Source organism: Cyprinodon tularosa, unplaced genomic scaffold (assembly GCF_016077235.1).
Source record: "Cyprinodon tularosa strain WSP-4 unplaced genomic scaffold, ASM1607723v1 ctg243, whole genome shotgun sequence".
NCBI classification, from domain to species: domain Eukaryota; kingdom Metazoa; phylum Chordata; class Actinopteri; order Cyprinodontiformes; family Cyprinodontidae; genus Cyprinodon; species Cyprinodon tularosa.
Window position 1 is genome coordinate 966,509 of NW_024038903.1, and position 12,143 is coordinate 978,651.

A 12,143-nucleotide genomic window follows, 5' to 3' on the forward strand; every position below is an offset into this window, starting at 1 on the left:
GTTTCTTTACAAAAGATGGCAAAGAAGGAAAATAAACCTCCAAATCACACAAACATCTATTACAGGATATAGTTAGTCGAGACAAAATCATAATTTATGACTTCCAAAAGTTCCCCTCTACAATTATCTAGGATTTCAAAGCTTTTCAGTGTCTCCACCTCACTGGAATTCGTGTCGCTGAAATGTTACCCCCAAAGATTGCCCGTGGAGATAAAGACAACTGGAAAAACAGGTTATTTGGCCTCAGAGACTAGGGCCTAATGTGGTGGAAGCGGCAGGGTGTCTCACCTTTAGCAGCGGTAGCTAGGGTACGTTCTATGGCCCTCCTATTCAAAGTCCTTTGAATACTTAGGGGAGGGTGTGCACCAGACAGGGCAATTTGCCAAAGAACCAGCCAATAGAGCTAAGCCAAGACGAGGTTAAACTATTGTTTTGGCTTCACAAGCAAGAATGAGCAGGGACAAAAAGTAAAAGAGACAAAAGAATGGTAAGAAAATACCTGATCACTCAAGTGGAACACATCAACTTATTTTGCTACTTTTATCATTAAAAGGCAATCTGTGAGCAGCATGTAAGTGATTTCTTTAAGGCGAAGTTCAAAAAGGTCAGTATGTTTCCAACAATGCACCTGTGCACCTCAGTCATTTAAAAGAAGAAACAATTGAACAGAAAATACTCAAAAATCAAACTCACCCATGCATATCCAGTATCTTCACTTATTAGAAAATCCTGATAATTCCTCTTTATTCTAAGGCACTTATTCCAGAACGAGAGAGAGAAACAGAATCCAAATCCAATGTATGAGAATCCAGTAGTATCCACAGAAAGAAAAGATTATCCCTGAGTGATGTCTTTGGAAAAACAGAGAGAGAGAATGTAGTCCCCAGTCCCTTCTCAGTTATTCCATTCACAGCGTTTTCATTAGACCAGAGGAACTCTTCTCCTTGGCTTCCCCGGCAATAGGTTTCCAGCTGTGGCTGCGGGGAGAGATCCTTCAGAGTCAAAGCTTGTTCACACACTGAGCAGGGTGTTCAGGGACTGCCTGAGACAAGCCAAACCCACCCTGTGTGATGTCACCGGTGTCAGATTTCAGACTTTAGGAGGGAGGAAGCTGCAATAGGGTCTTACCTTTTTTAGAGCTGACCAATGAGAGGCAAATGTGTGCCTTACCTGAATGTAGAAAAAAAAAAAAAAAAAAAGAGTCTGGAGGTACATGTGATCGTAGGTGTATCTTAGAGACTATATATTGTTCACCTTGAAAGCTGTGTTTGCTCTTCCAGGTTAATCATAAACAGAGAAAAAACAATTACTCTCTGTTGATCTAAAAACCCCAGGATACATTTAAACACTCCTCTTAAGGGACTTTTTTGTCACATTTCAACACTCCAGTTCATTGGACAAATGTTAATAACAGATGTTTTGAGATTATTTAATTAATCAAGAAAAACAAATATTCAACCCACTCATGCTAGATGGGAAAAAGTGATCTCCCCCTAAATCCAACACCTGCTTGTGTCACCTGTAGCAGTAACTGGCATTAGTGGGATATGGGGTAATTTGTTGAGGGTCTTTTCCCATCACTGTGAAAAAAAACATCTATTCCACTCTGCAGAATTGTTTTGCTACACCCACACTGGAGGGTTTTCTTGCACGAATGGCCTGTTTTGTCACTCATGAAAAACAATGTCAGAAAAATGGAGACCATTATAGACAACCCACAGCGTGCTCTTTATCAGACGGTCTTACAACAATAGAACGTCTTCAGTCTGAGGTTTCTCTGGACCAATGAAAAACTGCTAAAGGAGATCCTCCCTGGAAACAGCAATAATATTTGATCCAAATTGGGCTTCATAAGGTGTTTTTGAATTAAAGACAATAAAAGTAAATACTTTGACTAGGCATCTTTCAAATCTTCACATTTTTTAAATGCTTTTCAAATTTTTTTTTATATGTTGAAAAATACACACACCTACATCCCAGACCATGATTATTCCAAATGGTGGAAGGTCATACAAAAACAGACCAGTATAACATTATTCTGGTCTGCCTAATTTAATACTGGACTGAATATAGATTTAATAAAAGCTATGTACAAGATTAGGATACTGTCTAGAGATGTCCTGGAACATGTGGGTAAACATCTGCTCACTATTGTTGGCTAAAAGGCTTCAACTGGATATGTAAAATTGAGAAAGACAACATGAGACAGAATCTTAACAGAGTTTAAGTCCAGACTATGACAATTTTCATTTTTATACATTTTTGAAAAATGTAATGATGGACTGTATGTTTGCTCAAGATTACTCCCCTGAAGTGTGTCAAGTAATAGATGGCCTGAGATTTTACTTTAAGATTTAATGGTAGAAAGCAGATTTCAAGATTTACTCAATTATGCAAATTGTCCCAATGGTGAAGCAAAAAAAGCAACCACTAACCATCACCCTGACACTACCATTCTTACCTCTTGATATCATGTTTTATTTTCTGAAATGCTGTGTTTGAGAGTTAACAATGGATGTCTTTGTCACAGTCTACTAAATAATCAAGATTTTTTTAAAGAGCTGGTGTGAGATGGGCAGTTCTATCTGTTATCTGGATACTCAAGAATGAAAGCCATGAAAAAATTAATGAATATTGTTTTAAACTGTGGCAGGTGAGGGCTGCACGCTTTTGATGTTTGTCTGGGTTTGTTACCTAAATGAGTGGCACGCTTGGAGTAATCTTACAACTTTTCCTTGTTTTTCTCCATTTGTGGAAAAAAAAGGCTCTCACAGTACGCAATTGGAGCCTAAAGGCAAAATAACTTTGTAACACCTTTGGTAATAGATGCTTCTCATGTGTTCTACATTTTCTTTTCATTAGGGCAAGACATGTCATGGGTTGGAGTCTTTTGGTGTACTAAATGCTCTAATGACCTCTTTATTGCACAGAATTGGGAGTGATCAGGTTGTTTTGGCTAGCACTTTATTTATTGATTTTGATTCAGACACTTTGGTATAAATAACAAATAAAATCTAACAGTATATTAATAGATTTTTTTAATTAGATTTACTGGATAGATCATCATAGCTTTTCCTTAACCTTCCAATGACGGTTTTCTCTTGTGGGGCTAATAAAACACGAGAAACGTCCTACTGTAGGTTTTAAATAAAATTCCAGGATACAGTTCGCGTTCAATAAGCTGAGCAATTTAGGAGACTAACAAAGCGTAACCTTGAAATGTACAAACATCCCCAAGAGACTTTGCTAATATATGTCCAGTTCTATTTTGTTGTACAATAAAGCTGCTTAAAATATAATTTGCCCTTCTGTCTTTCTTTCGTTTTTGGCGGCAGGGGGGGATAAATAAGCAAAATCCCCATTCTTAAATCTGCAAAGCTCTTAGTACACACATACATAATTTCCCCAAACATACTGTTTCCCATTCCCTTTGGTCGAACTCCGCTAGCCATGGAGCTAATCATCCACAACAGATGTTCAGAAATGTTCAGTCGGATTTATGACGGAGCTCAGAGGAAAAGCCAAGTCAGCCCCTGGTGCTGTTGTTCTCTCCCCGCCTACAAGGACAAGGGATTGCACCGAGAGAGAATGTCAGCACAACAATTCTCCCCCCCAACCCCACCAAAACTCCCCGGCTCTCTCGAGACTCACCATCCGAGACGAGTGAGCCTTAATAGATCACAGAGACTCGAGACCTCGGGGGGAGTTTTGCTCATTTATCCCCAATAATACTTTGTGCAATGTTACTCATCCAGCAATGCTTCAACTGTGTTTCACCCTCCACATAATGATATTTGTTATATAAATCTGTTACACTGCTGATACCGCACGCTTGGACTGTGATAAATATTTTAGATAAAGCAATACATAACACTGTGCTTCCCTTTATAATGAAACAACATATCCACAATACCTGGTGTGAAAAACAGGGAGATAATAAATGCCAGTTTTAGAATTGGGTTGTTTTTGACTGTATCATTTTAAATCAACTACAAAATGGCACCAATTTCATGCATAAACATAAAAGACATTTAAACTATCTGAACATAAAAATCTTCCATTAAAACTATCGCTGTAAAAACTATTTTTACATTTGTCTTGGTTGGCAACTTAAGCCAATAAAGTGTATGGACACCTTACTAGAAATTAATTTAAAGGACTTTTTAGCATCCATGTTGTCTTGACCAACAGTTTTCAAACTTGGTCCTTTGGACTCACTTACCTGCATTTTTAGCTGTTTTTTTGCTGCAGTTCACCTACATCACATGATTCATTTTGCATTCCACTTGCAGCAGCCACAAAGGTTTGCAATTACCTGTTTAGGTCATGTGTGCGAAGGTAGAGAAATTTAAAAGACAAGCAGGATGAGTGGGTCCTCCGGACAAAGTCTGTAAACCATTGTCAATATGGAAATCATATAGGCTTGGACTAAAAATAAATATGATGAACCTGAATGATTCCTCCTCACACGTTGTTTTAAAAAAATCCTTGGATTCTTTTAAGGCTTTGAGCAAGCGAGAGAGAGCAAGACTTTCAGCAGATGATAAAAACACAAAACAGAGAAAACTTTATTTTATTTTTTTTATCTATTTAAGATTTCTACCCCTGTTTTTTTTAAAATATGATAGATAATGACATTTTGAGTCATCTTAAAGTGTAATTGTAAACCAAATCATTACATTTTCTTGTTAATCCAGACAATGACTGCTGTTCTTTTAATGCTAACCATGCAAATATGATACGCCTTATACATATGCTTTTCCTTTTAAACCTTTTCTACCATAGCAGTTTTAGGAGAAAATATTTTAAATGTTGTTTTTATATAGTCCTCAAATATAGTTCATATCATAGTCGAAATTTAAATACTTAAAGATAGCTATTGACAGCTAGGTGACAGGGCATCTCTTGGCTAAATGCTTTAGTACAAGGACCCAACATTCAATAACCAGCAAAGGTATACAATATTCTATAGTTTGGGACTGATCTATGTCCCTTCTTGATTTTCCTACCTATTACACCAGCTTGTTAACAATGACAGACAGAAAAAATGGGCAATGATAAAACTTTCACAATATGATACCCTTGAGCAGTACTATCAAAGTTTCACGGTGTCACTGTAATAAATGTAAATGTGTACAGCATAGACTAGTCCTCTTTATTTAAAAACATCATAACAACATAAAAAAAAAAACAGACACATCAAAGTATTAATACTTCCAACTGAAATGTTGACCGAGTTGACCATGTTGACCATTTTATATAGCAGTGTGCCACAAATCTGCTTTATCACCTTAATTCATGCAGTAGAGAAAACTTCAGTCATCCAGCATCTTTTCTGGACTCTCATTAAAAAGGAATTATTGACCCTGACCTACAATATGAAGGACCTATTAAGCAGTTCTCAAAAGGTAACTTTTAAACTACAGTATGACTTAAGAAAAGTAACCCTCCTACAACTAATAGACAGAGCAGTTGTACTGGACTCTGCAGATCTCTGAATGCAATAATCACCCAAAACACAACTTTTCTGTGCTAAACAATGCTTCTATATTTATTGCTCCATGGTTATCTCGTTAAAAAGTAATTTGGTTGCAATTGCAAAATAATATGAAATATGTTTCAGCTGTATGTGCAGCAAAAATTCATCGCATAATTCAAATTAGGCATTCACAGTGAAGAGAAAGTTGTCAAAATCTACTCCAAAACTATTTGCAGGAGAAAGAACAGCCAAGCTGGACAGCTTGTAAACATCTCATTTTATTAAAAGCTCACAAGAGTTTGAGGGGAATCTTCTGGAGGATAATGAGTCCACCCACACACCCATAAGGAGAGGGAAAAACTAGTATATTTGTGGGTGTAAACTGTTTGTGCCAAATCAAATGTCACATGAATCTGAAATGAAAATCACCGCAACAAACCGAACCTCCGAGTGGGAGGTAAAAATTTATTAGCTGCATGGTGTAAGCCATGTCATTCCGAGTTTAATCCCATTTGGGAGCAATGTTGAAGTAAAAATCAAAAGCCTACAGATGGATGCGTTGTTTCAACCCTCAATGAAAGTTTTTAACTGTTGCCCAAAGGGTAGTTTGGTCCTTCTTGCAGTTGAAAGGCTTTAGTCGGGCCCCACTCCCCTCCCTCAAAAGCTTCAATAGAGTTGGAAATACCCCCCTTTACAAAGACGGAGAATTTATAACACTGCAACAACCACCCATCCCCCCACCTGTTTCATCAGACTTAAGGTTACTTGACAACCTTTTAAATCTGAAGCAGCGGGCCTCTTTCTTCCTACCAAACCCAACCAACAATTCTGGCATAGCCTGGTATGTGTAAGGTAGCTGTTTTTGTGCGTCAGTTAAAATTTTTCTAGTGAGAATGTGCAAAGCTTGTTGTGTGGCCTCAGGGTTAAAGCAGGCATGAATCAAACTATCAAAACCCAGCTTTTTTCTCCTGCAGCAGGCAGCACATAAGGCACCATGCTGCCTGCTGCAGGATGGGATGAATCACACTGGTCATGGGTTTTATCAATTTACCTGTCTACCCACAGTCTGCAAAAACACTTTCCAAGGTTAAACTTTGGTAGAGAAACAAGTTGCTCACTGTCTTTTTACAGATATTAAATGAATGATCTGGAAAAATAACGTTTGCATCGTGAAAATCAGAGATGGGGAATTTGGAGTCAACTAGTCATCTCTATGTCGTGTATTTATAAAATATATGGAGATTATTATATAGAACAGATTAATGACAGAGACTTGTTACAGCTGGCTGTTATCTGCAATTCATACAGGGCTTTGCAGAGGCTTCTGTCCCTCCTTTAACTTAGTCACGTTTTGTCACATTAAATAAAATGAAAATAAAGTGAACTTTATTGATCCCACAATGGAAAAGCATGGGCTGCCACTGTGCAGCACCCAGGGAGCAATCAGGGGTTAAGGGTCTTGCTCTGAGACCTAGAGTGCTGGCTGTGGGGATCGAACAGAGCACTTGCAACCTTCTCAGAGCACAAGTGCACTACTCTTAAGCACTAGGCCAACACTCACCCACAAACCAAAACCACAAACATTAGTGTAGCCTTGGAATTTTGCCTGATTTACCAATATGAAGCCAATGATTCTAAAGTAGCACAAAAATGACACATGGTTCACAAATGTTTTAAGAAATTACAGATGGCAGAACGCTAAAACCAAACATCCCATTCAGATAGATCCTCCCCACCATAAAAACATGGTGCAGGTAGTGTCATGCTGTGGGAATGCAAGGGCAGCTGGTTTACATGAAATTAATTGGCTAATCTTTTTTAAAAAAGCTTCTTACAGGCTGGAAAAGACCAGCGAATTTAATTATTTTACCCTTTCACCATCTTTACCTATAATGGTAACTTTGTACCTACTGGTTCTCCTCACATTTATAATGTAGAGATAAAAATACACCTATAGCGTTTTTTTCCAAATTAAAAACTGATTTCCTTTCTGATGCTGCTTCATCCCAGTTAAGAAGCAGGGACTGCTGCCAGGTTAGTTAGCAGATGCAATTGAAAACTATTATTTTTCTCTTACAATCTACAATTCATTCACTACTTTGTGCTGTATATCCCATCCATCCTTATAAAAAACACGGAAGTTTGCTGAAGCAGTATGAATACTTCGGCTTGTAGCTGTATCTATATATTCCTGATGGATAATATAAAGTAATGCAATTCTGTTTAGCCTTTAAAGAGAATGCAAACAGTTGTCCATAACTTCCTCATTCCCCCCGAGACGTCGTCAAACACAATACTGGCAGCATGCCAATAAAAAAATGCTGACCCGTGTCATAAACACTGAGCTGTGAAAGTCAGTGTGCTGCTGCTGATGGGCTCTTTAGACTAGCAGTATGTCATGTCCAGAAGCACAGCTGGGCAGCACCTGTTAGTTTAACATTCCTCTGCAATTTGCAGTGTACTGAGGGTTAGATACTGCCACTGGTTTCGTTGGTTAATTTACTTCCAAGCTGAAACTGCTGGGATTTATATAGCATGCATGGACCTCACTGTTACTTATAAATATTGGTTACGCTTATTTGCAGATTTTCAGAACAACTTTTAACCTCACTATGAGAAGCACAATGAGATGGGTTACAAGGGGTAGTTCAGGCCAAGCAGCATGCATGAGTAAATGTCTAATTATATCTAATCATATGTAATTTTCTTGATGGAGGGCAGCAGAATTAGAATTCATTAATTCACATTAAAATACGTAGAAGCTGCATACAGGACTTAATTAAATATAAAAAGGTTTCAAAAATAAAGCTATATTCTATGATAGAGTAAACGGAGCCTTTGAACATTGTACTTTAGCTCAATGTTTGCCAAGGACACAATTATGAATGATTTTTTTTTCTCTTGCCTGGAATGTCTGCAGATAACACAGGCTCCTGCAAGTCGATGGCAGGAGGTATAAAAAATACAAAGGACATGGGAAAAAGAGCACATAAAATCACAGATAAGATAGTGGTTTAATGGCTGTGACCTTCAGTAGGAGCAGAAGGCATGAGTGCTGGCCTGTAAAGATGCTGTATGTATCAACGTATGTGGAGGATGTAAATCTAAAGGCCAAATGCCACATTTCAGAGCCAGAAAACCTAACTGTCCTGAAAGTAAAAATTATTTCATAACATACGTTCTGAAACAAAAAGACTCAAAACCTTAAAAAAAGTAATGTACCATTATAAATAGATAATAACCTAGCATGTGTATTGGCACTCTTAAATCTCTCTACTGTCTACAGCTATGAATAAAGAACAGACTGGTTTCTTTATTAAAAGTGTCAAATGCACGGGTGGTCGCTTATTGAGAACAGAGAAAAGGGATTGACAGCAATATTCTAGATTGTCAAGGTAGAAAAATATGTTGGAGCTTAGTGAAAATGAACATGTGAAAAGCACAGAGTGGAAGGTCAAAACAGTTTTGACCTCAGGATCATGAAACAGGAATAATGGATTTTGGAGGAGAAATCACTGAGAGCTGAGCGATGGGGACATAACAAAGGTTATGCCTGGATAATAACTGGAGCAGGGAGTCAACAGCCGGATCACCAAGGCAGCAGCCGTGGTTAGTTTCAAGCATGAAGATTTCCAGGAAAGGTTTCCCTTTACAGCTGTTTTTACTTTAACATGCTCTTCATCAGCAAAAAGGAAAAAAAAATCTGATGCCCACAGACTGATTAATTCAACCACTCACTTCAAACATGACTTCTGTATGTTAGCAACAGCTGGAACTGATTTATTTTGGTGTCTTAGTTAAATGAAGCCTAGAGTGTTTTACTACAGCTGCTGTCTGGTTGCATATTAGTACTTCAGTACGTTGAGTGTTGGTTTGAAGTGAACTTTTGTGACCAAATTACTTATGTGTAAGAAACCTGTAGCACAGGAACTCAGAGTAAGTTGCAAAACAGACAGTATCCTCTAGAAACTAAAACCTCAAGAGTAAAACATATGATTATGTGGATACATTTTAGAGTTGCGTTAGTGGTGTAAAGCTAATTATAGAAAGGGGGTAATATGACATTTGATTAGGGGAAACAAGGTGGAGTACTCATGTCTTTGTTCAGAATAACAATAGTGCTTGGAATTGGAACAGAAATAAAAATTTCTTAACTGAACGCAAAAGAAAGTTTTGTTTTGAATAAGTGTACATGTTGCAAGTCTCCATGCTTTCAACAGTGTTCTTAAAAGTAGTAATTTCAGCAGAATGATGTTATTAGCAATTAATTGGAAGAAGTAAGACAAAATATAACACATCAGAAAGAAAAACAAATGTCTCAACAAGTAAATATCATTGTCGATGGCAGCGGTTAGTTAGACGTTAGCCTATGGAAAATACAGCCCAGTGTATAGAGCATTTGTTATGCAGCCTTCCATTTCTTCAAACCTCCGTACATGGATCATGCACACTAACCACTGCTCCACCTGCACACCCTTGCAAAGATCTTTAAAAAAAATATATATTATTTGTGGCTAAGGTAGGGGGCTTATTCAGGGCCCCCCCTCTACCAAGGACCCGGGACAACTGGCCATGGTTGTCCCGCCCAGTGTCGGCGGACGTATATAGACCACAGGGGGGAATGATTTTATTGAAGAAAAATAGTAAGTTAGTTGATTAAGTGTCCAAGCTACTGCTTATAGAAATCTTTTTTTTTCTAGCTTCCTTCTTTATAAGGGATAACTCACAGTAAAGTGTCATCAACTTGTGGATTCAAATTGCAGCCAAACAATTCCATTACTTTTGTTTGGGTATCTACTGTGCTGCACATAAGTGCCAAAGTTTAGCGTTCTAAACTTTTACCCTTTTAAGCCATTTCTGTCTGCATTTTCCAGGCTATCTTAACTCACTTCTTTAGATATTATTAGATTTTGGTCACAGAAATTGTATAACCTTATTTAGTTGTGAAACTACCCTTTAAAGTCTCACTGCTTCCCTCATTTAGTTTTGCGTTATGATTACTTGGCATGTGAAAATAAAACAAAATAAGACCAAAAATAAAGGGACCTCCATTTCTCATTGAAAATCAAAAACAATGAGAACACTCCATTATACTCTGTTGCTGTCAACTGGCAGGGCAAGCTCTCAAAGGGGAACAACCGAGCATGCCATCGAATGCATGAGACAAATCATTTTTATCTGGGACCCCGGCGGGTATTGACAAACCGAGGATGCATTTAGATAGCCCAATTAAAATGGGGAAATGAAGCAACATCGAAGCACTTTACAACAGCGTGCCCCCTCCCTGGCCTCAAGGGGGGGTGGGGGCACCCTACGCTCTCCTCTGGTGGCACTCTTCCTTTGCATAGCACACTCTGTGACGCTGTGTTAGGGCGGGTTTGGGGATGACAGAGGAGGCAAAGAAGCAGGTGGCTCAGAGAAGACGCTTTGAGGTGAAATGTGGAATATGGAAGTAATGTCTGCGAGGAGGCAATAATGAGCCCTGGTGACACGGCATCATTTATATATTTTCACATGAAATGCTTAAACTTTGCACAGTGCTTTTTGGGAACAGAACTGGCTGCTTTAGAAACAAGATGCTCAAAAGTATATAACAAGGTCAAGACCTGCAAGTAATAAAAAGAACTCAATTCATCTCTCCAAGTTCAAGGGGAGGCTGGAAATCGATAAGGAAATATCCTCTACGTATTCAGATGTGCTTTAGCAGGTGACCTTTAATGTCATCCACTTCCTCATACTCCGCTCCCCACTTGTGTACGACTCCCACTGGTTTAATTTTCAGTCCACTATTTGTCTTCTTGATCAATGATCATCCCGCTGAGATTACAGTCAAGAGCATTTTTCAAAAAGATATCTTGGCACTGGCAGACACACAAAAAATTCCATTCATCAGACTCCTTCAACTATGTTAAAAGGTTACAAGACTAGGATATCTCATGATGTCTCACCTTCTGTGTAGGAGGAATGAGAGCTCTAGCCAAAAGCAGGCTGTTTCATTCTCAGAAGGAGGCAGAAAAGTCAGAGCGACACTGTGGCATGCTGCAAGCAGCTGTTCAGCAGTGTTACATTTCACAGGCTGTAGTCAACATAACCGCAGAGATGCAAGGCCTTTCTACAATGCCTCCTGTTTTCTAGGCTATTGTCAAGAGAAACAAAAAACTATACCCAGATCTACATGTCTGTTTTTAGTGAACATTTCCACCTGGAAGAATCAATCTGTAGTTTTACTTCATGTATGAATTTCAATTTTAAATGGGTAAATCATTTTATGGAACATTTTTTTTTTATTTTAAACTCAATAACATTCTCCCCAAAAAGTCTGCATAGTAAATATCCTAAATTAAATCCCATGGTGTTCTTGAGCCATTTGTAGCACATGCAAAATCTTTGTCTCTCTGAAGATAAAACTCTGAATTGTAACCTAAGCAGTCAGACATATTGTAACTGTAGTGAGTTTGCAGTAACTAACATTGGAACAATATAACTTTCACATTATTTTCTCTCACTTTTGTCAGTATCTTTGTTCTTTTTTTCATTCAACTTTACATTGATGGTAAGAAGTACAGATTTATAAGTCGATGACGCTATAGATTAGGGCTTAAACAATTAATGGGAATTAATCGGTTATTGAAATTATCTTTAACTAATTTAGAAATTGATTAAT

At 38.1% G+C, this 12,143-nt stretch overlaps 1 protein-coding gene across 25 annotated transcripts in view; it reads right to left on the minus strand.

Annotated features, from left to right (window-relative positions):
* The window catches only part of LOC119785202 (receptor-type tyrosine-protein phosphatase F-like), a 271,065-nt gene that overhangs the window by 185,364 nt on the left and 73,558 nt on the right, over positions 1–12,143 (minus strand). For 21 of the 25 annotated variants that reach the window (XM_038287694.1, XM_038287693.1, XM_038287698.1 and 18 more), the window contains exon 1: positions 694–1,029. The exons of the other annotated variants lie outside the window; for them this stretch is intronic. The gene's annotated coding sequence lies outside the window, so the exon portion shown is untranslated. Of the gene's footprint in view, positions 1–693; positions 1,030–12,143 lie in introns of those variants that run through there. 25 annotated transcript variants of the gene reach the window in all.